Below are 25,094 nucleotides of genomic sequence, written 5' to 3'. Positions count from 1 at the left end.
CCCACCCCACCCCCCACTCCAACAACACTCAGTTTGTTTCCTGCAATTAAGAATTCCTCATATCAATGAGATCATATGATACATGTCTTTCTCTGTTTGACTTATTTCACTCAACATAATACCAAACAGCTGCCTTCTTACTGTGTCCTCACATAGCCTTTCTTTGTGCACTTGAAGAGAGAGAGAGAGCGCTCTGGTATCTCTTCCTCTTCCTATAAGGACACCAGTCCTGTTGAATTAGGTGCCCACCCTTTTGACCTCATTTAACCTTAATTACCTCCTGAAAGGTTCCATCTCTAAATACAGTACAGTCACATTGGGGGTGAGGGCTTCAATATATAAGGGGACACAATTCAGTCCATAACAACTCAGTAACACATTTCCCAGGGGTCTGGGTCTAAACTGAATCTACACTCCTAACTCTAAAACTTCTTGTTTCTTTTTTAATGCTTACTAATCAGTGACCCATATTTTAAAAGGCTTTATCACAGGTTAAAAAATCATGGCCACTTTAACTGTAGTATTATTTTATCTGTGTCTACCAATTCTAGGAGAATTGGATCAAAAGTCTAAAATTAGCATATATTAATTTTTCCATGATTTTCTAATTTTTTAATTAAACATTTAATTTAATATAATGGTTAAATAACATAATCTTAAGTACTAAAAATAAAGTTTAAAACATACAAATAGAGTAAAAGTGGGGATAAAATTAGAAATAAGATTTGAATACAAAATGTAATGTGTACTTCTGAATATTCTTGTAAAGTACTTAAAACATACTTACTTAGAAGAAACCTTGACAGGGACGCCTGGGTGGCTCAGTTGGTTAGGCGACTGCCTTCAGCTCAGGTCGTGATCCTGGAGTCCCAGGATCGAGTCCTGCATCGGGCTCCCTGCTTAGCGGGGAGTCTGCTTCTCCCTCTGACCTCTCCCCTCTCATGCTCTCTCTCACTCTCTCTCTCTCTCTCAAATAAATAAATAAAATCTTAAAAAAAAAAACCAAAACCCTGATTAAAAAAAAAAAGAAACCTTGACATAAATATCTCTTAAATCAATTTATAAATGGGCTTTAGAAAAACCACCCTCTAACAAACTCTGACATACCAATTAGTTATATGATCCAAAACTCAAATTTTGTAGACTCTAACCACGTCATCTAAAATGTATTCCGGGGTGCCTGGGTGGCACAGTCGGTTAAGCAGCCGACTCTTTGTTTTGGTTCAGGTCATGATCTCTGGGTGGTAAGATTGAGCCCCATGTTGAGCTCTGTGCTCAGTGCCAAGTCAGCTTGAGATTATCTCTCCCTCTACCTCTCCCCCTCCTGCTTTTGCTCTCTCTCTCTCAAATAAATGAATAAATCTTTTAAAAAATAAAATAAAATGCATTCATGCCCTCTCTCATCAATGCTCCATCTTCCTTTCATTGTTTTATTTCTAAAATACCATATAATTTGCTCATTTTGTTTGTCTGCCTACTTCAACTAGGAATGTAGGATCCATGAGGTCAGCGTTTGTGTCTGTTTTTTTCACTGCAGAATCTTTGTCTTCCAGGGCAATGCTTTTTACATGACGGGCATTTAATATACATTGGTTAGATAAGTAAAGAAAGAAATTAGTAATAAGTCAATATTCTATCCAATTGGATTTTAATAGCCAGACATTTTTAAAATGTAAACTAAATATAACTTATAAAGCAATGCATCAGAATCACCTGGAAGCCTTGATATAGGGCTTGTTGAACTCCATCTCCAAATTTTGGATTCTGTAGATCTAGGGTGAGGCCTGAGAATCTGCATTTCTAACGTGTTCCCAGATCGTGCTGTTATTGGTAGTAGAGGAAATATACTTTGAAGAAACACTGACTTACAGAAATCAAAACTCAATAACATCATGGAATTTGGGGGATGGTTATGAACTATTAGCATCTGGCCTTAACTCATGGTATAGTCCATCTGCTATATTGTAATTAACCTGCAGAAGCAAGTGTAGTGGAGCACTGGATTGGTAAGTCAGGAAGTGGTTTCCTTCACTCTCTCCCAACAAATTAAAGAGAGTGCTGACTCCCTATAGGCTGTCATCTCATTCGGGTGTTTTAAATATGGACCTGCATGATGGTAGTAGACTCACAGAGGGCATGTCTTGGCTCTCCCCAGAGTGTCTTTGTTAACATGATGGATGAATGGAAATTTCCCCTTTGGAAGGCTGTTAAGGCTTTTCTTTTGGTAGAATATTTTAAAAAGAATCTGTAATGCAGCGTGAAAAAAAGAATAGCATTTGAGTTATTGGGATAGTAGGATTTAGCCCTTCTCTGGTAGCTTTCGTCTTAAAAATTTTTTGCAAATATTAACTAATGCCTCAGGCAGTCCTTGGAGGCAATGTGTACTTCCTACGTTTTGTTCTTTTAGAGGTTGGAGACAGAGGTTTGGCATCTATCTCGTATTTTTGTGGCCTCTCTCATTTTTGGTCTGTTTATGCCCTGATAGAAATCAGCTTTTCAAAATAAGATTTTCCTGCTACTCAGCAACCTCTTGAGGCCAGTTGTTTCCTGCCCCAATTGTTATTTCCAACAATCCTATTTTTCATGTGCAACGATTAGTTACTAAGGCAATGATCTTAGGGACTCTGTTTATCATCCAGTAGAGAGTGAACTTATAAGAAAACAGAGGTCTTGGTTGTATGGACACTCTTTTGTGTTCAGAAACAAAACAAAACAAAACACAATGAAAGAGATGTATGTAGAATTGTCAGCAAAATAAGCACAACTTTGTTAGCTTGGAAATTTTTCATTAACGTGCTCACTGTACTCAGTAAGTATTGGGTTAAATTTATCTTATAACTCTTCTATGTTCTTAAATTTCGAGAGGATGGGAAGTCTATTACCAGAAAGTGTATCTTTTATTGGATGAGAAAGCACATACACAAAGTCCAGAGGATCAGGCAAAACATTTCTTTCATTCTAGGTACATCAAATCCACTTTGACTACTAGAGGGAAAGCAGCTGCTCTTTCTAGTCTTTTTTCTTCCTTCATACATTTACTATTTGTTGAGTGCCTAGTACAGGCTAAGTACTTGTCTAGTTTCTGGGATTAGAGCAGCGGACAAAACAAAGGTTCTGGCCTCATGGACTTAGATTATAGTAGAGGGGAATAATTAATAAATAAAATTGTATGTCTGTATTAGAATTAAGTGTCGATAACTACTGTGTAGACATTAAGACAGAGTTTTCAAGTAAGTTCCAAAAGGAACTGTGAGAATGAGCCACTTAGATCATTGAGGGAAGAACATTCTAGGCAGAGGAAAATTAAGTGCCAGGATCCTGAGGAAGGAGCATGGTTAACATATTCAGGAGCAATAGGAAAGCAATGGGGCTGCAGTCGAGTGAGTCAGGGGTATAGTGGTACCAGCAGAAACCAGAGAGATACAGGAGTATACAGAGAGTTACAGATCAAGTCTCCTCATTTTTTAAATAAATATATTCTATATTTTTCAAGCCCTCCCCCTTCCCCCCCCAGCCACATACCAGGTGTTGCAGCCCACCCGGAGGCCTCAAGGGCTGGGGTATACCACCCACTGCAGGGAGGGCCCTGCTCACCAGGTGTTATATTTCTATAATAAATATATTCTATTTTTTCTAAATATATTCTATTTATTTGAGAGAGAGAGAGCATGAGAGCATACAAGCTGGGGGGAGAGACAGAGGCAGAGGGAGAGGGAGAAGCAGACTCCCCACTGAGCAGAGCCCAAAGTGGGACTCCATCCCAGGACCCCGGGATCATGACCTGAGCCGAAGGCAGACGCTTAACCGAGTGAACCACCCAGGTGCCCCAAGTCTCCTCATTTTTAAAAAAAATTCCCACAAACTAGTTGGAGGGTTAGCATAGTAGGAGACCCAAAGAATAGCTATTTACATTTTTTAAAGATTTATTTATTTATTTTAGAGAGAGAAAGAGAGAGAGAGTGTGTGTGTGTGTGAGTGGGGGGCGGGTAGCGGAGAGGGGGAGCAGAGGGAGAGGGATAGGGAAACTGTAAGCAGACTCTGCACTAAGCACGGAGCCTGACATGTGGTTTGATCTCACAACCCTGAGATCACAACCTAGCTGAAACCAAGAGTTGGATGATTAACCGACTTTACCACCTAGGCTCCTCTAGATATTTAAATTTTACAAGATATTGTGCAGAATTGGGTAAAAGCACTAAGATATATTAGCTTTTCTCTAGAAAAATTACAGATTGGATATATGGATTGTTGAAATTTATGTTTTTTCATGGCATTAGAAATTCAGGACCTCAAGCTTAGCTTCTTATTTATCACAAAAGAACTCAGGTTGCATCTCTAAGGATTGTGCCCCTGAAAGGGAATCACAGTGAGAATTTGTGTATAGAACTTGGTTCGTTCTGTGCCTTTCCATCATGTCCTCCTACTACTCCTATTCTACCTACACTTAAGACTGAATTTGAACCTATATTACATCATGCAAACCGTCATTTAAGAATTTAGCATTGAATTCAGTCCTTTGTTAGCATAGAATTTTTAAATGAACTAATTTGTTGTTGACCATTGTGATTAGAATAATCACCCCATTGGAATGTATGTACATTAGAGATCAAAGGAATTAAAACTATGAAGTCTGATTATTCCATTTTCTTCTGTGAATAGTTAATGTTATACCCCAGGAGGACCATAGTCTGAAAATGTACTTGGATTTCCTTTATGACTCTTGCAGATTTAAGCTGGACTAAGCATTTGATTTGTAATAAATAGTGACATAAATCAGGAAAATAACCAGTCTAGGTTTGATTGTCATTGGATCTATTTTTTATAGTTCTTTATTTCTTATATCTTCTAATGTGGTTTCCCTGTATAACAACAAGAAACATCATTGAATTTTATTTATGAGTAATTTATTTGGTATTGGTTTTTTACGACATTCTCACAAGGTGTCTTGAGGTTTGGGGTTATTTTTATTATATATTTTACAATCATATGGCCTAGTTATAAGAGGAGAATGTTGAGTGGGGTTGGGGGTACAGGAGGAGATCTGACTTGCCTAATAATGACCAAAACAATGATATATCTTTTCATCATGGTATGAGGCAATGGAACCCCCATTGGAAGGGTGATTTGAAGGTGTTTTTTTTTTTTCCCACTTGAGGTGACTTTCCATCCGTCCATCTATTCAAACCCTCCCTTGATCTCACATTTCCTTTCAACTACTGCCTCATTTCTAAATTCCCTTTTCATTGAAAAAAATTCATAATCATTATAGACACACATTGCCTTTATACCTCTCTTCTTTCTTGAATGCTTTCCAGGTAGGCTTCTGTTTTTACCATACCATGAAAGTGACTCTTACTGAGGTGATCAAAAATCACATTTTCAAATGCAGTGGTCAGTTCTCAGCCTCATCTTGACCTTTCAGCTCATTCAACTGTGTTCATTTTTTCTTCCTCCTTGAAACACTCTCTTCATTTGTCCTCACTTATTTAGAGTTTCCTTTTGCCTCACTGGACACCTTTTCTCAGTCACTTCCTCATTTCCCTTACTTCTAAATGTTGTAATACTCCAAGGCTCATCCATGGACTTCTGCTAGCCTATGAATTATCTTTATTTCTACAGTGATCTCATCCTAGTCTCTTGGCTTTCAATACCATCTGGAGAGTGTGAAACTCAATATTTAGGTCTTCTGCTTGGACTTCTCCAAACTTCCAAGTCATGTAAAATTGTCTAAATTATGTCTCCTACTGGTTATAAAAATATGCATCTCAAATTTAATATGTCCAGAACAGAATTTCTGATTTCTACCACCTCAACTTTCACTTCCTGAAATCTTTCCTATCTATTAATCATCAAGCCTACTGTTCCAGTTTTTCAGACCAAAAATCTTGGATTGCCATAGACTCCTCTTTAATACATAATATATTTAGTCCATCATAAAGCCTGTTGGCTCTTTCCTTAAAATGCATTCAATCTTTTTTTTTTTTAAGATTTTATTTATTTATTTGACAGAGAGAGAACACAAGCAAGGGGAGCTGCAGAGGGAGCAGGGAGCCTAATGTGGGGCTGGATCCCAGGACCCTGGAATCATTACCTGAGCTGAAGGCAGAGGCTTAACTGACTGAGCCACCCAGGAGCCCCTGCATTCAATCTTTTAACCTCTACCACTACCATTCTAGTTCCAGGCACTATCATTACCTGAAACAGTTTTATAGTCGTTGTCCCTTTTACATTTTGATAGCAACATGAGAGTTCTCGTTTCCTAATCAATATTTGCTCTTATCAGTCATTTTCATTTTAGCCAATTTAGTAAGCATGAAGTAGTATCTCATGGTGACTTTAATTTTGATTTTCATTATAATTAATGATGTTGAGCAGGTTGACTCATCATATTTAATTGCAACTCATCCTGGCCCATGATACCCTTCAGGTACTCTTTATCTGTTCAATCGCTAATTTTTTTCATAGCACTTATTACCTTCTAATATGATGTACAGTTTATTTCTATTTATTGCTTATTATCTGTTTCCCTGATGATCTCCCTTCCCAAGTAGAATGTTAGCATGGAATCTTCCCCTGTTTTGCTTGTTGATATAGCCCAGAGAGCCTAGAATAAAACCTGTATTTATTTAGTGTCAGAAGCATATTGCTTGGACAAATGAATGATCAATAGCCCTGTATTACTAGGAGTACTAATGCCGAGAATGGGAAAGTTTCCAAGAAGACTCACACAAAAGAAGTGTAGTGGAAGGTTCCTGTCCATTATTTCCCTTCATCATTCATGTGCCACTTGTCCTTTCTGTGTCTCTCATAGGCAGGGGCCTGATGTTGGAGTAGCATGACTAGTCACAGTTAGCAGCTATGTATATAGCTATATATACTGCACTGTATGGGGATCCTCCCAGAGAACTTGATGGAAATGAAAAATTCCTATGAAACTAGCAAAGTATTTGAGTGAAGCAGAATAGCTTTTATGGTAGTAAGAGGGAGATATATATATATATATGCAGGGCAATGCCTTTGCAAGAAAAACACAGTGGTAAAGTATAAGACAAAATACCAAATATTATGCTGAGTGGGGCAAAGAGAAAGAATAAGACCTACTAGCTGCCTTGAGGAGCTTGGTTTGCCCTACTTCCATTTCATTCATTCCACCATGGATTGATCTAAACATGTCACTCCCCTATCAAGAATTCATCATGGTCTCTTTGTTCTCCATTAAGTCCATATTCCTTAGTGGGGCATTCAGGGTCCTTCCCAATCTGGCTCCAGCCATCTTTCCCACTTCAGTTCTTGTTGTTTCCCCTTATTTTTTATTTTTTAATTTTTTTTGTTGTTCCCTTATTTATCCAACCTCCCAGCAACACAAGGAGCAAAGTTCCAGATTATGGGCTCTTTCTGACACAGAATACTAATTTCATATCTACTTGTCTTTTGATCCATTGGCATAAAACTGCCCCCCCCAACTATACATTTACACACACACATGCACTTTTCTATATTTAGTAAAATCCTGCTTGTTGTGCAAGACCTGATTCAAAGGGTACTTCTTGGGGCAACATTCTTCCATGATTTAAGCAGAATGAATTTCTTCACTTCCTATACAATTATGATACTTAATACAGTCTTATTTTGATTTTGGTTTTGTTTATCCTTATCTGCATCAAATATGAAGTCTGAGGCCAGAGGTTGGATCAGAGTTACTTTTTTTTGCCCAATGGTTCCACCTCTCTTTGCCTATAGTAATTGTTTATTGAATGTTCATTGAAACAAATTAAAACAAATAATAAATAAAGACTCCTCTTCCTTGTACCTAGAATATACTAAATAGATTTTTTAAAAAACTTAACCACAATGATAATCAAATGCATTTTGACATATAGTTATTTGCATCGTAGGTACATTTACACAAATTCAACTATACTAGATCGATTTAAAAAATCAAAAGCAAAAAAATGAAAAGAGAGAAAATAACGACTTTAATAGTGTGGATAAAATTCTTAGTTTTGCTCCCACTGGGAGCAGTCCCAGGAGAGAGCAGATGAGAGATATGGATTTGTTCTTCTCTTAGTCAGTTCCGGTTCCAGTTCCTGTGAGCCCTCGTGGTGTGAGCATCTTGCTGTGGCAAACGGGATTCTAGTGTTGAAAGATAGGCATTTTTTCATACAACATGGCCTCTGAGAAGCCAACTACTTTATTTGGTATAACCCGCTGACTTTTCGACCCAATTCCCACACAAGGTACTACTCCACAGTAATCTGTAAGCACCATGGTACTAAGTCCAGGTCATATTTCTAATAGAGTAACTACATATATGGTCTTTCTAACTTAAAAATGTAATGGAGAAAGTAGATGATTTCAAGTCGAGCCACAAAGATAGTTAACACTTGTAGAAGATGAATATCTAAGAAAGATTTAATCATTGTACTTATTCTTGTGGCAAAGAAGGTAGATAGATGGCCTAATAAATGTCTCTAAATGAAAAATGATTTCTCACGTGGAAAATGGTGACCAGCTGTTCTTCTCCACAGAGTACACAATAGCAGGGCGTGTTTAAAATGTATCATGAAGGATTTATCTCAGATACAGAAAGATTTTCTGTTTGCCAGACACTGAGATGACTTCTTGAGAGAAGTTAACAGAATCTCCTAATGTGGAAACTTTTCTTTTTAACCTCATTCTGTCTGGAATAGTTTATGTCCACATTTTTCAAAGTACATTCCAACATTTTATGGACTGTTAAGGAAAGTTACTCAAAGTAAAGATTCTGTTATCAAATGCATTTCAGAAACACTAAGTTTAACAAAATTAAACAAAATTCTCTACTGAAGGACTTCATGGCCTTTGCTCTACGCTTTGTGAATTTCTGGTGGAGGTAGGGACATGTATAGTAAAAAGCATCTCTAAACTTTATTTAATCATATATAACCCCTTTTTCAGAGGCTTTTTAAAGGACTGGTATTCTGTGTTACTTTCTTAGAGATATGTTCACCCACATATTTGAAAGGTGTAGATAAATTAGGTGGACTTTCAAGTAATGTTGAAAAAAATTCTCACTTGCCACATTCCTACTTTTGAAAACAATGACAAAGTACTTCGAGGAGATGTCCCTTTTTAAAAACCACCTAAATATGTATTCCTTTGGAATAATTTCGTTCACAGTTTTACATGTTGTCCAGTGAGCCACAGTGGAGTGAAAACAATGGGTGTTCAGAACCAGACACAGATTCATGGAACCTTCCTCCTTACTCTGACTTCTGAACATATTATTTGTGATACTCACAGTAGAGGCAGAGGCTATAAATGTGCATGTTGGTTTTTGCTATAGTGAGGATTGCAGCTCTGAAGGCTTCTAATGAATGAGCAGTGAGTACATTCAGGAGATGGTATAATTTGGGGAGGAGAATTTCACCTAGAATAGCTAGCTTACTCACTACTACATTGCATGACAGCTTACCCATGGAAAGCAAAACTATCACCCTATGTAACTCTTCACATACTTATAGTTACTGTAGTAAGTTCTCAAGGTCTTGAATGAAGCTTTTGGGAGCTACATAAACATTACTGGAAAAGTGTACTGGAGAGAAGTTATCTCTGTGTCTACTTAACTGATAATTTCAAATGAGGGAAAAAATAAATAGAAGGTACATGAGGGAAGAGACCCACAGAACAAGGTGACATATTGTCTAGGTGGTAATTTACTTTGAATGTGTGTGAGATTAAGTGACCTGTAATGTACACTTTACAAGTGGTTAGTTAGCACTTGAAGTACCCAAATCAGGAGTCTGTGTTCCTTAGAGATCTTTTGTTAGCCTGGGTTCTCCCAAAAAACAAACAGTGTGTGTGTGTGTGTGTGTGTGTGTGTGTGTGTGTGTGAAAGAGGTTTATTTTATTTTGACTCGTGGTGCTCATGGCAGCTGGCAAGTTTCAAATTTGTAGGGCAGACCAAAAACTCAAACAGCAGGGTTTCTATGTTGGAGTCTTGAGGAAGAATTATTTCTTCCTTGGGGAAGCTCAGTCTTTGCTTTTAAGAGCTTGAGCTGACTGGATGAGACCCACCTACATCATGGAGGGTAACGTCCTTTACTTAAAGCCTGCTGATTATAAATGTTAATCACATATAAAAAAATAACTTCACAGCAACATCTAGACTGGTGTTTAACCAAACAATTGGACACTATAGCCTAGCCAAGTTGATACAGAAAACTATTACAGAGTCTACGCAAACACTTCCAATATTGTGTCAAAATTCATATCAGGGCTTTGTTTTTCAGCATGAGAATTGTTAGAAAATAATCTTATATCATTGAAATAATTACTGGTCAAACTAAGGGGTTGGCCAGAAGGAGTGTATGGGCACTATTGGTCTTAAATGAAAAAGGTCCAACGCTGGCAGGCCCAGCAGCCTTATAGAGCTAGAACTGAGCTCTGTTTGGGTGTGTTTCCCTGCAGAAAAGACTAGAAGGTAAGATGATGCTTCCTTGCAGTACTGGACATCCTCCTCAGAGTAAACCTCTCATGCAAGATTCTCCTAAAAGACCTGAAGACAGAGGGGAACTCTGAGTTTCCAAGAACAAGTGGTGAAGGGCTCTATCTAGTTGCCCATAAATGTTTGCATTCCAGCAGAATCTTGTCTAAGACTTGCTTTCATTGTTACATCCCATCTGGCTTTTATTGCCAGAGGCTTTTACAAAGGCTTTGGCTGTTTTTAGATAATCAAACCAGCTTAACTTAGTTCACAACAGGAGGAATTTGGAATTCAGTATCAAAAAGCAATCCACTGGGAGAAACGCTGTGATTTCCTCTCCATTCCAGTTGACCACCATCCTTTCTTGATTTGAGTGACTTTGGTCAGTGAACTCTAGTCTTCCGTCTCCCATAGATTTAGGTCTTCATTATGATAATGTCTTCATGTAGGAGTAATTGAAGCCAAGAGTTGTTGGACAAACCATTTCATTCATTCCTGACACTTAAAATTCTTAAAGGAATTAATGTGTGGGGGCTTCACTCTTACCTTTAATGTAATTTCGAGCTTCATATGAATCATATCAAACTTCTTGTCTGAGAGTCTGAATTCAGAAAAACACAGATATTTGAACAATTTAAAAACATAGGACCTTTACTATATTTTATTAGCCTGTTAACATTTCCCCACTTAAGTTATAGAAGGTAGGTGTTTGCACACTTAAAAGTGGAGAAAGGGGACTATTCCATTAAGTGAGTTTTCTCTAAAAAAAGCTTTTGAACACTTCTTAAGAAGCTAAATAATCCATCATGCTTTATCACCGTGAACTTGGAAGTAGGAAAGTGGATCTTGTCCAAAGAGATACACTACATTTTGATTTAGAAGATACTTTGCTTTTGGATGAATACATTGATTGATAACAGGAATCAGCTATACTATTAATAGTAGCTCCCCCAAAAGCTCTGTTATACAAATAAATCTCTCACATCTTTCTTAGCTGCTAAAATAGATGCTTGCTAGATTTATCTTTCCTTTCATATAATGTGGCCTTGAAATAAGCCAAGAATTTCTCTGCAAATTTGATAAAGCACAGTGAATTCTTACCTGTTTTTAGGAAATGCTGCTCTAAGCTATTTGGATCTTCACTCAGTGAGAGAAACTGGAATTTTTGGCCCTTTCTTTTTGTTGATTTGAGATTATGGAATGAAGGCACCACTTTCTGTGTGTCAGAATGCAGTGACAGATGAATGAGAAGTATTCCTTTGAGTGAGTATGACTCAGAAGATTTTGGTGGACAGATGTTTTCCTAAAGCAGTACTAGGCAATGTTAGAAGTCTACTTATCCACAGGAACAAAACTGTTAATGCCAGCTTCTAATTTCCACAGATCTGTGTCCTCATTTTATCTACCTCTGTTTTCTCCACTTCATCAAAGCTAACTTCACTGTAAACTTCACCTAGGATTCCATAACCCAGAACTAGGAACCTTGGATGCCATAATTCAGACCTTACCTGAGCCACACACATCTCTGAGCAGGACCAAGTTGTGGTGAATGAGGTGCCAGGCTGCGGCCTCTGAGGAGCCCCTCAGTGCTTGTCTACCCTCTCCTTCCCTCTCAGCTCTGGATTGGCTCTGAGCACAGGACTGGGGCTTTAACTTAGGTTTTCTCTCTTTAGTTCTCATGAGTTCGCCTGTCCAGTGCCCTGTCTGGTGCTCACCCCATGTCATAGTCTTCCCTGAAGCCTGGTGAGTGTGATGGGGTTCCTGGTACTTTACCCAATCTTCTACTTGACCCTTAGTCAAGCTGACTTTGGTCCTGTCATATGAACACATCTCTCTTAGAGCAATGTCGCTGCTTAGATTTTCCAACTCTGCCCATTTAAGTGAATACCTAGCATTTAATGCTGTGAAAGTGGGACTGAAAACCCAGCCATATTCTCCCGGGTGAGTGTTTGTAGCTAAGTGGATATCCCTCTGCACAAATGCCTGATGTCAGCTTACCCTGCCCTCCCACAACAGTTTCCTGTTGCCTTAGTAACCACACTGCCTGTGATGGTTGATTTTATGTGTCAACTTGGAATGTGTTCTGAGATGAAATTCACATTTAATTAAGTGAACTCTGACTAAAGCAGATTGTCCTCTGCAATGCAGGTGGGCCTCATCTAATCACCTGATAGCTTAAATAGAACAAAAAGACTGGCCTCCCCAAGCAAGAGGGAAATCTTCAGCAGACTGTCTTGGGACCCCATCTGCACACTGACTTTTCTGGATCTCTACCTGCTGGCCCTCAGACTGGAGCTATGGCATCAGATCTCCTGGGTCTCAGGCCTGCCAGCCCACACTGCAGATTTGGATTGGCCAGCCCTCATAACTGCATGAGCCAATTCCTTGTAATAAATCTCCTTCTGGATATATGCACATCCTATTGGTTCTGTTTCTTTGGAGAATCCTGACTAATATAATGTCTTGTGTTGTAGTCCCTCAAATTGTAACACTGTTATAAATGTATACATTTTTATATACCTCTGTACATGTATTTACTGAAGGAAAAAATGAGGCTTTCTGTTGACTTTGGCTCAGAACTCTAATAGGCAGTTTTATTATCTGCAATCACAGGAGAATGTCAGCCCAAAAACCTTCTAACGAAAAGCCTCAAGCCTTTGTAGTTGCTGTTTTTCTGCCTGGAATGAAATGCTCTTCCTCCTGAGAGTTGCAGGGATTATTCCCATATTTTGATTTAGGTCTGTACTCAAACGCCCCTTCTCAACCACAGTCTAAAATAACCCCCTTTATCACCCTGCATAGCCTTACCTTAACTGATATTTCTTCATAGCACTTAACAACCGCTTGGTATTTTATTATGCATATATTTATTTCTTTATTGTCTAGCTCCTCACTAGCATGTGAAATCCATGGACTTTGCTTTATTCGCTGCTGTATCCCTGGTGTCAGGACTGAGACTTGCTCAGACTAGAATTTTGAATAATATTTGTTGAGTGAATGAATAAATGAATGAATGTTCTACATAATAATAGAATAATTAACACAAAGCTTGTGAATTTATGTACCGCTCTACTTGAGCAAAATCAGAATCCTATAGCAAGTGTTATATTACTTCAGTGAAAAATGTAATTTGCTGTTGCAAATATGTTACAGGGTTGAGAGGTCATGATAAAATTACATTATTGGTAAGTTAACAGAAAATGTTATGGGGTAAAGAATTGTGTATGAAAAAGAAAAAACAGTGTGGTTGTGATGACAAGTAATAGAATATGTGTGGACTTAATGTTTAAGACCTTTGTCCCATCTGGCTGATTTCCAACTGTGCTGTTTGTTCATGGGCCCTCTGCGGTCCTTGGAATGCGAATGTTCTCCGGCCTTCTCTAGCTTTTCTTACTGAGAAGGGCAGTTTCAACAGAGCATTTAAATGCTTACATTAAATAGAGAGAAAAGAGTATTTGTGTATAAATTTTTATTCCCAAGGTAAAATATTGTGGCTAGTGCACATCACGTGTCTATTTTCCAGATATTAAGTGCTAGCCTAAGCAGGTGGTCCATATAAAATAATGGGACAAGACTAATTTATAAAGAGCTCCTATTCTGGAGTTGCATCTCTCTGGGTTAAAGAACAGCCATATCTCCATTCAGTTGGCAAATTGAAGCAGTGATGCCCCATGCGAGAGACCCACAGAGTTGAGATCTTCCTAAAACACCATGGCAGTCTTACCTGGCAACCTCAGCCCACTGTATCTCATCCACCAGCAGAGTGCATTTCGGCTACATAACAATTTAATCAGTGGACAGGCTGGACTTGCTTCCCGTATCTGAGGATGGCTTTGGGGTTCAAAGCCAAATGGGCTGTGGGAAGAGGACAGGCTTTAGAGTCAGCCAAATGTCAGACTGAAACCCCCAGCCTTTCCTCTCACCGGAAGAACTTGGCTAAGTTATTAAATCTCTTTGAACAGTAATTTCTTCATTTGTAACATAGGAAAAATTGTACTTACCTGTTAAGGTTACCAGGAGGGTTCATCTGGCTCATAGTAAACACTCAAGAGATGATCATTTTTCTCCTCCTCTCCACCATTTGCAGCTTATTCGGTGTTTTCTTTTTATTTGTTTAGCTTTTTTTTTCCTTTGACATGTCTACCTCTCATAGGACACACAGAATTTGTAACTTGGGAGGGATCTTACCAGTCATCTAAGCCAATCCCTTCCTCCATCTCCTTTTTCCACTTTCTCTTAAAACACACACACACACACACACACTTCCTTTCCCATTTCTGGTCATAACCATACATGATGAAGAAAGTTTGTTATTGGATACTCCCCAGATCTCCATAAAAGGCTATAATGGTTTCTTTCCAATTGGAAAAGATTTATTCATGATTTTCACGCTCTTAAACCCTCCTCCTTTCTAGCAATTGCCTAACACAAACCATGAATGAAATGTCAGTGCTAGATCCTGTCCCTTCCCATTGTTTCCCTTTGAACAATTGAAAACATATAAGCAGCGTGTAGTTCACATTTCTAAATAGAGCTATGAATTTATTTATTCATGTTTATACTAAAACAAACAAACAAACGCACTTGGAGCTGCAGTATCTCACTCCACTTAACCTAGAAACATAATTTTTTGTTCTTGTGAGATAAGGAGCTCTGTTTTTAATTGAGGTATAATTTACACACAACAAAATACACTGATCATAATTTTTATGAGGAGATAAGGAATTTTAATCTCATGACCTAGTTTGTGAGGAGTTTAAGACTACTGATTAAAAGCAAAACAAAACTGAAAAAATGATGCAAAAGATCTAGTTCAGAACTCAAAAACCAGAAGTATAGAATATCAGTATAGGAACACAGAATTTTCCTCAGCCTTCAGCTACTGATTATTATTGCATGTGGCAGTGCCTCTTGCAGAAGACATTGGTCTTTGACAAGGCCAAATTGTAAAATTTTTAAATTGTAAAATCTGTAAAATTGTAAGGCTAATTGTAATCCTAATTAGCTTCACCATTGGTAGTATTAACTTGGATTAAAAGTTCTGTGATATTTTAAATAAACCTGGCCCTCTGATTTACTCCATTAAAAACACCTGTTTCATTTTCTATGGTAAACAACAAAGGCATTACACTGCAGAAATTTTTTTTTAAGATTTTATTTATTTTGAGGCGGGTGCAGAGGGAGAGAGAATCCCAAGCCGGCTCCGCACTTAGTGTGGAGCCCAATGTGGGGCTTGATCCCACGGTCCTGAGATTTTTTTTTTTAAGATTTTATTTATTTAATTGACAGAGAGAGACACAGTGAGAGAGGGAACACAAGCAGGGGGAGTGGGAGAGGGAGAAGTAGGCTTCCCGCTGAGCAAGGAGCCCAATGTGGGGCTCGATCCCAGGACCCTGGAATCATGACCTGAGCCGAAGGCAGACACTTAACAACTGAGCCACCCAGGCGCCCCGGCCCTGAGATTTTGACCTGAGCTGAAACTAAGAGTCTGACGCTTAACCAACTGAACCACCCAGGTACCCCTACACTGCAGAAAATTCTTAAAGCATTCAACAGCTCTTGAGTTTTGCCATTGTCAGACCTGTAGAGTCTCCACATTTGCTGTTTTAGCATTTGTGATTAAAATTATTTGTGAGGGGCTCAGAGGTCTAAGATACATGACAATTTTGAATGGGGTTAATACTTGTCTCCATCACATTGCTGTGAAGATCAAACATGATTTACCTGGCCAAATTTAGATTGCCTTGGTACAAGATTCATACATGGGAGTCATTTTACTAGTGAATAACCTATCTGATGGCTCCACTCCTACCCCCCTCATGTAACTGGAGTTCTGAACATATTTCTCAGGAATGTCAAAGAAGCATTGTGTGATCAGATGGTGTATGATAGGTTTCAGCTGATTAAAAATACTTAGCATTCAGGGGAGGGGGTGGGAGGATGGGTTAGCCTGGTGATGGGTATTAAAGAGGGCACGTTCTGCATGGAGCACTGGGTATTATGCACAAACAGTGAATCATGGAACACTACATCTAAAACTAATGATGTAATGTATGGTGATTAACATAACAATAAAAAAATTTAAAAAAATACTTAGCATTCTTTATTTTAAAATTCTTCAGTAATGAAAATAACAAATGTCTCTGAAACATGTTGATTCCCCTGAGCAAGAAAGTTTTTATGGTCCTCAAAGAACAAATAGTAATGAAGAGCAATGAATACAATTGAAGAATTTCAAATGGCAAACATTGTATCATGATGAAAATATCTCCTCAAGGGTTAATTCTATCAGACAGTTATGAGCCACCCTTGTGTGCTCAAGGCTGAGAACTTGCCACCTCAACTTCATGTCACATTTACTTTCTGTTAATGCATTATCAGAGATAGATTACCTTCATGGGAATTCCCATAAAGCCACACGAGTGCCTGACAATCCCAGTGATAAATATGGAACCTTAATTGAGAATTTTTCTTACCACATTTTTATTGAGTATCTATTTTGTATGTGCCTGGTCCTGAAATGACAAATTGAGCATACCCATGAAGAATTTGCAGTGTGATGGAAAACATGGCCACATAAAGAGATGTAAAACAATGAGTTAAGGGCAACAGTGGAAGTCCATGGAGGGTGCTGGGAGTACCCAGGAAAGGGCTATCTAAGCTGGACAATGGGGATGGGGTTGTTGCGGAGTAGTTAAGGAAGGTTTCTTGAAGAAGAGAAACTGAATCTTACAGGATGCCTAGGAGTTCTGAAATGCCCAGCTATCTTTCTACTGCATAAGCAAACACACTGATAGAAAACAACTGTACGTTTAGATCTGGGTCTCCTGACTTTCACTGTCCATGGTTTCAGTTACCTGGAGTCAGTTGTGGCTCATCAACAGGTAGGCATGCCATCATCTCTTCATCATCATCATCATCAGAAGAAGGGTGTACACAGTACAGTTAGATATTGTGAGAGAGACTGCATTCACATAACTTTTATTACAGTATATTGTGATCATTGTTCTAATTTATTCTTATTTATTATTGTTAATTTCTTCTGTGACTGATTTATAAATTAAACTTTATCTGTAGGTATATATGTATAGGAAGAAAATGTAGTATGTATAGGGTTTGGTACTATGTGAGGTTTCAGGCATCCACTGGGGGTCCTGGAACATGTCCCCCACAGATAAGGGGGAACCACTGTAATTGAAAGTACAGAGGAAAGTAGCAGTATCTTTAGTCCAGGAAGAGAGGCAGAAAGGAGAGGACACTCCAAAAGGGGGATGCTGGGACCCGCTAACTGCAGCCTTGGCTGTTTATTGGGGTTTGCCTCCTATCTGCTGGACAGCCCTTTTCTGGACAGCTGTGTCTAATACTTGTCATTGGGAAAGATTTTGAATTTTCAGATATGTGGCCTTTGACGTGAATCCAGCAGGGAGTCTAGATAGAGAGATGCAGCCGTGCCCGTTGTCAGCTTGGCAAGTGTCTTAATCTGGGGCAGAGGGGAGAGCTTGACTGTCATCAGCTTCCCTGAAGATTGATAAATTGGATGCAGACAGCGAGAGCCTAGGGCTGCCAACTAGATCTTTAGAATTGAAATATAACTGCTATATGTGGAACTCTGAAAACACCCACACACCCCAAACACATGAAGATCCTGTTTAGAGTTAGAGCATGTTATATTAGAAATGATAATAATAGTTAATATCATGAGGCCTATTTTCTGCCTCCTTGGGAAGGCAACGCCTGCAGTGGATGGACTCTGTGTTGTATGGGCAGGGTAGGGGTGCTGCTTCCTCTCACGCCATGCACCCCCACACTGTTGGCCATAATGCTTGTGCCTGGGGAGAGTGTGTAGTGTGGGTGTTTATGTGGATTTGTGTGTGCCTGTCTCTGTCTTTGGGTAGGAGCCTGTGGGTGTGTGTATCTGTGTGCATCTGTATACAAGTACATGTGTAGGTGTATGTGTGTGTATCCGTCTGACTGTGTCTGTCTTGTCTGTGTGTGTGGGCGTAGGTGTGTATTTGTGTGTCTCTTTGTGTACATGTGTGGGCATATGCACGTATCCGTGTCTCTGTCTCCGTCTGCATGTGTGGATAGGTGTGTGCGTCTGTGTGTGTTTGTTTCACCATCTACACCTGTCTTGTCTGTGTATACATGCGAAGGATCGTGTGGACGTATCTGTATGTTATTGTGTCCATGAGTGGACATATGTATACATCCGTGTGTCTGACTGCCCGTACGTGGGTGTGCCTGTGTGTGTACGTTGCCCCGCTGTGTCCTGTGCTCTGGAAGCGAGCTTCCAAGTTACACGCAAGCCCCAGGCTGCATTTCCTCTGTGGTCACTGAGAGCACTAAGAAAGGCCGCTACGAAAGAAGAGCTGCTTGGCCATATGTGAGACCGTGCCAATGGCTGCTAAGCAGCAATCCGGGCTTTACACTCGGTCACCGTGGAGACTCCTAACAGGAGTGTTGAGAGAAGATACTTACCACTTTCCAGCTCAGGAAGACCTGCCCAAGCCAGAAAATTAAATTCAAGCTCAGTCATGTCTGCTGCGGGGAATCTATTAATATCCCACCAATTGTTTTCACAGGTTTGCTATGAGGTAGGATAGGCTGCAGTATCACCTTTTTTTACTTATGTGTGTCAGCTTAAAGTATAGAAAAGTCTAAGGGCCCCTGGGTGGCTCAGTGGATTGAGTGTCTGACTCTTGATTTCGGCTCAGGTCATGACCTCAAGGTCCTGAGATTGAGCCCCACGTCCATTCATCCATCTGGCTCCAAGCTCAGCGGGGAGTCTGCTTGAGATTCTCCCTCTCCTCTGCCTCTGCCCCTCCCCCCCCACTCACGCCCACCGTCTCTCTCTCTCTATCAAAATAAATAAATAAAATCTTTTTTTTTTTTTAAAGATTTTATTTATTTATTTGAGACAGAGAGAATGAGAGAGAGAGAGCACATGAGAGGGGGGAGGGTCAGAGGCAGAAGCAGGCTCCCTGCCGAGCAGGGAGCCCGATGCGGGACTTGATCCCAGGACTCCAGGATCATGACCTGAGCCGAAGGCAGTCGCTTAACCAACTGAGCCACCCAGGCGCCCTAAATAAAATCTTTTTTAAAAAGTATAGAAACATCTAAAGTCACATCGTTGTTTATAGGCAGGAATACTGTGTGTGATCAGTGGCTGTATCATTAGCTGTTTTAATTCTCATGTTTCTCTGTTCCTTGTGTGATCAGGAATATGTACCTTCCCATTGGCCTCATTTCTCAGAAACAAATGCACTATGTTTACTCTGGAAAATGCTACAAATGCCTTCTTTTTGGTTCCTCGAGTTCTGTTTGAGTTTTATCTGAATTTTTTTGGCTGAAATCAGCTATAATTTTTAAAAACAGCTTTGTCAAATAAACTACAAGAATGTTTACCCAATTTTTGATCCCCAGTTTCAAAACTGGGCTCCTCTCCCAGTCTTTCTTGTGCTGGGAAATTCAGACCTATCTCAGTGACATATTTTTGCCTAATTTTCCAACTTACTACTTGGCAGATGCATGTGCAATTTAACAAAATATCATCTTAGATATTTTATTTTGTTTTAAAGATTTATTTATTTATTTATTTGAACGAGAGAGAGAGAGTGGGGGGGGGAGAGGCAAAGGCAGAGGGAGAGAATCTGAAGCAGACTCCCCGCTGAGTGTGGAAGCTGGATGTGGGACTCGATCTCATGTACCTGAGATCATGACCTGAGCCAAAATCAAGAGTTAGATGTTCACTGACTGAGCCACCCAGGCACCCTTCATCTTAGATATTTTAAATCCAACTTGGCTGACTGTGGAGGAGGGAGGGAAAGTGGTGTCATGAACAGTGGGTGTTTGAAGTCAAAGAAGCATTGGTGAATATTACTGTTTTAAAAATGAACCCCAGTGGAGTGTGGGTATTTTGTCTTTAGCTGAAAATTTTAAAAATGAAAAAAAGCCCAGATCCATTCCTTGCCTCTTCAGGCCAGTGCCCTGGAGGAAATAGAGAGTGGTCCCTCCAGTGCTCACAGCTCATGCTATGAGATCTCCATCTTACTCACCCCATGATGGCCTTGCGACTCGGGGTAACATAACTCGGGCAACGGGGACTTTCGGAGCTAGAGAATCTCTGCGGTTTTAACCACTCAGGCCCCACTGAACCCTGAGCCTCAAGAGGTACCTAAAGGCAGGAAAGGTCACAACCTGACTCTAGGCCTGCTGACTCCTGATCTGGGCACTGTTGTCCTGTGCACGTGGGACTCTTCAGGAGCTTCGGGGCGACTAGTAGGTGAGGGTTGACTCCACTGCAGGGCATGGGAGAACCTCGCTTCCCATCTCCGGCCCACATGTCTAGTCCAACAGACTTACTGCCGTTCCTCCTTGCCACTTTATGCTCAGGAAGTGCAAACAGCTCGTAAATACACAATGGCATTTTATAACTTCCTGCCTTTGTACTTGCCATACCTTCTGCCTAGAACACTCTCAGCTGCTAGTGTAATTTGAGAGGGGCCAAGAAAACACTCACATGGGAACCCAAAACATCACCATTCATTCCGTTTATACTCAGCTTTGCTTCCATGGGTGCTCCCCCCATCACACACACACACACACACACACACACACAACTACCCCCGTAATTCAACTCATTTCTGTGAAGACAACGACTTCAAGTTGCATTGGTAGCAGAACATGATGGAGTTTTCCAGCTGGGGAGGACAAGGTGCCTGGGCAGCAGGGAGACTGAACGGGGCAGATGGCAAAGAAGAGCAGCTGCTGAAGGCAGTCTCATCTGATCAGAGTTTGACTTAGGCCCAGCCCACCGATGACACCCTGCAACTCTCAGAAGCTTCTGGGTAGCAGTGGCGTGTCAGAGGTACAACATGTGAATGTTTAGGTGCGCTAGGTTCTCACCTATGGGGGTTTCTCTGTTAAATTCTGCACGTTGATCAAAATACTTGCATTGGTCTAATGATTCATTTCTTCAATGAGAATCGTGGTTAAAAACCAATCCAATAGAATTAAACGAAATTTCATTTGTACTTTATGATTGTGCCTTTCAAAAACTGTATGTTCTGGGGGGAAAAAACAACACCCTAGATGTTCTGATTATCTATTGCTGAGTAGCAGACCACTAAAGTAGTGGCTTACGCTCACATTTATGTTGCTCGTGAGTCTGCAATTTGGGCTGCTCTCAGGCGGGCTAGCTCCTCTCTGCTCCACTTGGAACTCCAGTTGGAGCTGTCACCGGGACTACCCACGGGTGGCCTCTTCCCTTGCCTGTGCTTCCTTACAGCACCGTGGCTGGTTCCAAGATGAGTGTCCTGAGAAAAGGAGCCAGGAGAAAGCCCTATCTTCCTTTATGATCTAGCCTAAGAAATTACGCAGGATCACTTCAGCCACATTCCATTCATTCCCACAGCCACAGAGCCTGCTCAAATTCAAGAAGGAACATGTGGGCCCAGAAATACTGCTTTGGCCATTTTTAGAAAATACAATTTGCTACACTGGAGCATAAAGAAATTTTAATTGACTTGTTACTGCTGGTTTTCCCAGTCATTCTGGCCAATGAACTCTTCTTCGGGGGGGGTTGTGTGGTGGCCAAGAAAACCTTTTACATGACTAAGTAATTATTGTATTTGGTTTCTTTTTTAATGAGACCTTTCCTCCATCACCAACATCTATTTGTCCAGAGAGAAAAACTTTCATGCATATAACAATTAGGTCCATGTGGATCGAAGGTTTTTATTACAACAGCTTTAAAAACAATCTCACAAACTGCTGTACGAGATAAAATTCTGGCCCGTCCACTTTAGTATTTAATGCTTTGTGTACAATTGAAAGATTTACAGGAAAATTGAAGTATTGATTTGAGTACATATAGGTTCTTAGCAACAGTTGAGCACAAAGTCTTTGACCAAATATCTGTGTTTTCTCGAATGTAATTAAAATAGTTGTCTAGAAATGTTTTGATTTGCATAACATCATTAATTGTGTCCAGTTAAGTAGTTTAGTTGTAATTAAACTTGTCCTTTTTGAAAAATTAAAGATAAGGAAAATCACATAAGAATTTGGCCTTGAGAAAAATAATATAAGGTTTAAAAATTGTAATAGTTTTGCAATATTTGTGATTACGTAGTGCCACTTAGTTTTTGGATATTTGAACTGTTCTGAAGCTTGTCTTTTGTCTCATTCAACCTGCATGATTCTGAGGCCACGTTTCTTTCTGGAGGCCTGGAAAAAATCCCTGAATCAGGAGATAGAGTCTTGGTTCTGCCACTATCAGTATAGTATGACCTTAAGCAAGACACAAAACTTGGTGGTACCTCATTTGTAGAATGAAGGCATTTGACTAAACAACCTCTAAAATGGTTTACTTTGTGAATAATATATAAGAATACCATTTGCTGAAAGGGAGTATAACAAAACAAAATAATATGAAGAGAGAATTTTGTCTGATGTTGGGCTAGTAATTAGAAATAATCAAAACCATATATATTACTTAGAAATGCACTTCAAAATCTTTTATTTCCCAGCAACCGATTATTCAAGCCCTCTTGAGACATTTCAGGGTCTTGTTTGGATTTGATTAAGGGAGTAGTCAGCCCTTAGCTTGTTTTATATGACTTCATTACAATTTGAGAAGCAGATGGTTACTTAATAGATACTATTTGATAAGGGCAAAAATAGGACAAGGCTCTTTGCATCTTAAATAGATCTTAAAATGACAGTCTTATGAAGCCTTGCCAATAATTTGGGCTGTATCCATAATATAGACAGGCAAAAGGAGGCAGGGATCTTTGCTGTAGGACAGTTACTAATGCCGAAGTCTATTCTTTGGGAGTTTTGATTATTATGATTGATTAAATATGGATCTCATTAAGTATGTATAACCATTTTGAACACCTTTTAATTCAACCAATATTTATAGACCACCTACCTGAGGTGCTTAGAATCTCGGCAACAAATGTAAATGGCATTCATGGGGTCCTCAATGAATGCAGTGCTTGTCAGAGTCTCAGGGCTTACCCTGAACACTCAGTAAGCTATAATATCCCTTAAAATGATATTATATTCATTCTATTTTGTATTAATCAAAACATTCTTTTTTTAAATTTTATTTTATTATGTTATGTTAATCACCATGCATTACATCATTAGTTTTTGATGTAGTGTTCCATGATTCATTGTTTGCGTATAACACCCAGTGCTCCATTCAATACTCAAAACATTCTTTTGATATGACCAAAACACAATAACAAACTACTGTTGATACACCCTTTTAGCATGTCAGATACAATGCTATGCACTTTATATTCATTGCCTAATACAATACCCATTTGAAGGGGTCTTTTTCAGCATGACTTCTACAGTCAGAAGTTTGGGATTCAAATTCCAGCTTACCCAGTAGTTGCAATGACCTCAAGTCTCATTGCATTGACCTTTGAAGATTGCATGAGGATTTACATAATCATGCAAAATACTTAATATAGTGTCTGGAACAGTAAATGTTCAATAAGTGGTAACTCTTCAGAGTTGTTATTGTCACCATCAACTCTATCAGGTAGGTAATATAGAAAATTTTTGTGTGGCTTTGAATAGTAAAGTAACTTGCCTAGTCACGCAGCTTTTAAGCAGCAGGGCTGGAAAGCTAATTGTTGTTTAATGCCAAATTTCTTAACTTCTAAACTATAATTCTGCCTAATAGTTAAAAATGCTGAAATTTAGTAAAATATTTCAGTTCTTTCAATTCCGTTAAGTGATCAACACTTGATACTTCCAGGAATCCTGTGATCAAAATCCCAAGTTGTCTGGTTTTGTGTGGCAAAGATTTGCAAGTCAACAAATTCAATTTCTCATCTAGAGTTTCTGGACGTGGGAAAATAGTTTATGGTAGGGGGAAGCAGAAAAAAGATTGTGGGTGCCTCTTCTGAATAAGCAGGAGTCTGTGGCTTGAATTATTCTTTCTAAAACTTTTGATCTGTTCTTATCCGAAGAGAAACTTATACATTTATGTTTCTTTTTTGTCGTTTATAAAACCCGCATCAGAATGGGTAAAGTGTCTAAAATTTCTTAGGATTAATGAAGCAGAAATAGTTGATGAGAGCTTTCAAAATAAAGTCATAGAATGTGATCAGATATTCATTCACATGCCAGATTAAGTGTGATTTATTTGCTTTAGTGCCAAAGAGCAAATTCCTAAGCTACTTTAGGAAAACATGAATGAGAGTGGAAAAATACCCTGGAATGGGAAAAGCTGAATTCTAAGCAGAAGTAAGAGTCAGAGTAAGGTCAGAGTAAGATTGCCCACAGGATGACTGGTGCCATCCAGAGTGTTGAGTTAGTGTAAGTCCTGCTGTGTAAGGCACCCTTGGCGGGGACTGGACAAGACTGAGCCTGCTCATATAACTCAAGTAGCTCCAGATGTAAAGGGAACCAGGCCACAGGGATGGTAGAGAGCCCAGGTGCCTTTAGCTTGATGCCCTGTTTGACATCTCACAGTGCCATTCATGAAAGGGACAGGAAAAGCAAGGTGGGCTTGTCAGGAAGCCATGCCACTGAGAACACCGGTAAAATAACTCAACATGCATTTTTCCTAGTCTGATGTCCTCTGCATCACCCTCTGTATCAGTGCATG

General features: G+C 39.5%; 1 protein-coding gene and 1 long non-coding RNA gene across 36 annotated transcripts in view; one reads left to right on the top strand and one right to left on the bottom strand.

Moving 5' to 3' along the window:
• The window catches only part of LOC145721757 (uncharacterized), a 283,701-nt gene that overhangs the window by 102,351 nt on the left and 156,256 nt on the right, over window positions 1-25,094 (top strand). The gene's annotated exons all lie outside the window — the stretch shown is intronic.
• On the bottom strand, window positions 7,333-14,700 carry LOC115939889 (uncharacterized). Its single transcript, XR_004074657.2, has 3 exons — window positions 14,467-14,700; window positions 11,012-11,066; window positions 7,333-8,133 (listed from the first exon to the last, which is right to left on the bottom strand). It is a non-coding gene; the product is annotated as an uncharacterized LOC115939889 (long non-coding RNA).

The sequence above is a fragment of the Leptonychotes weddellii genome, chromosome 5 (genome assembly GCF_054177405.1).
Source record: "Leptonychotes weddellii isolate Sample4059 chromosome 5, ASM5417740v2, whole genome shotgun sequence".
NCBI classification, from domain to species: domain Eukaryota; kingdom Metazoa; phylum Chordata; class Mammalia; order Carnivora; family Phocidae; genus Leptonychotes; species Leptonychotes weddellii.
Note: the sequence above shows the minus strand (reverse complement) of the source record. Positions and strands in the feature narration are given on the sequence as shown.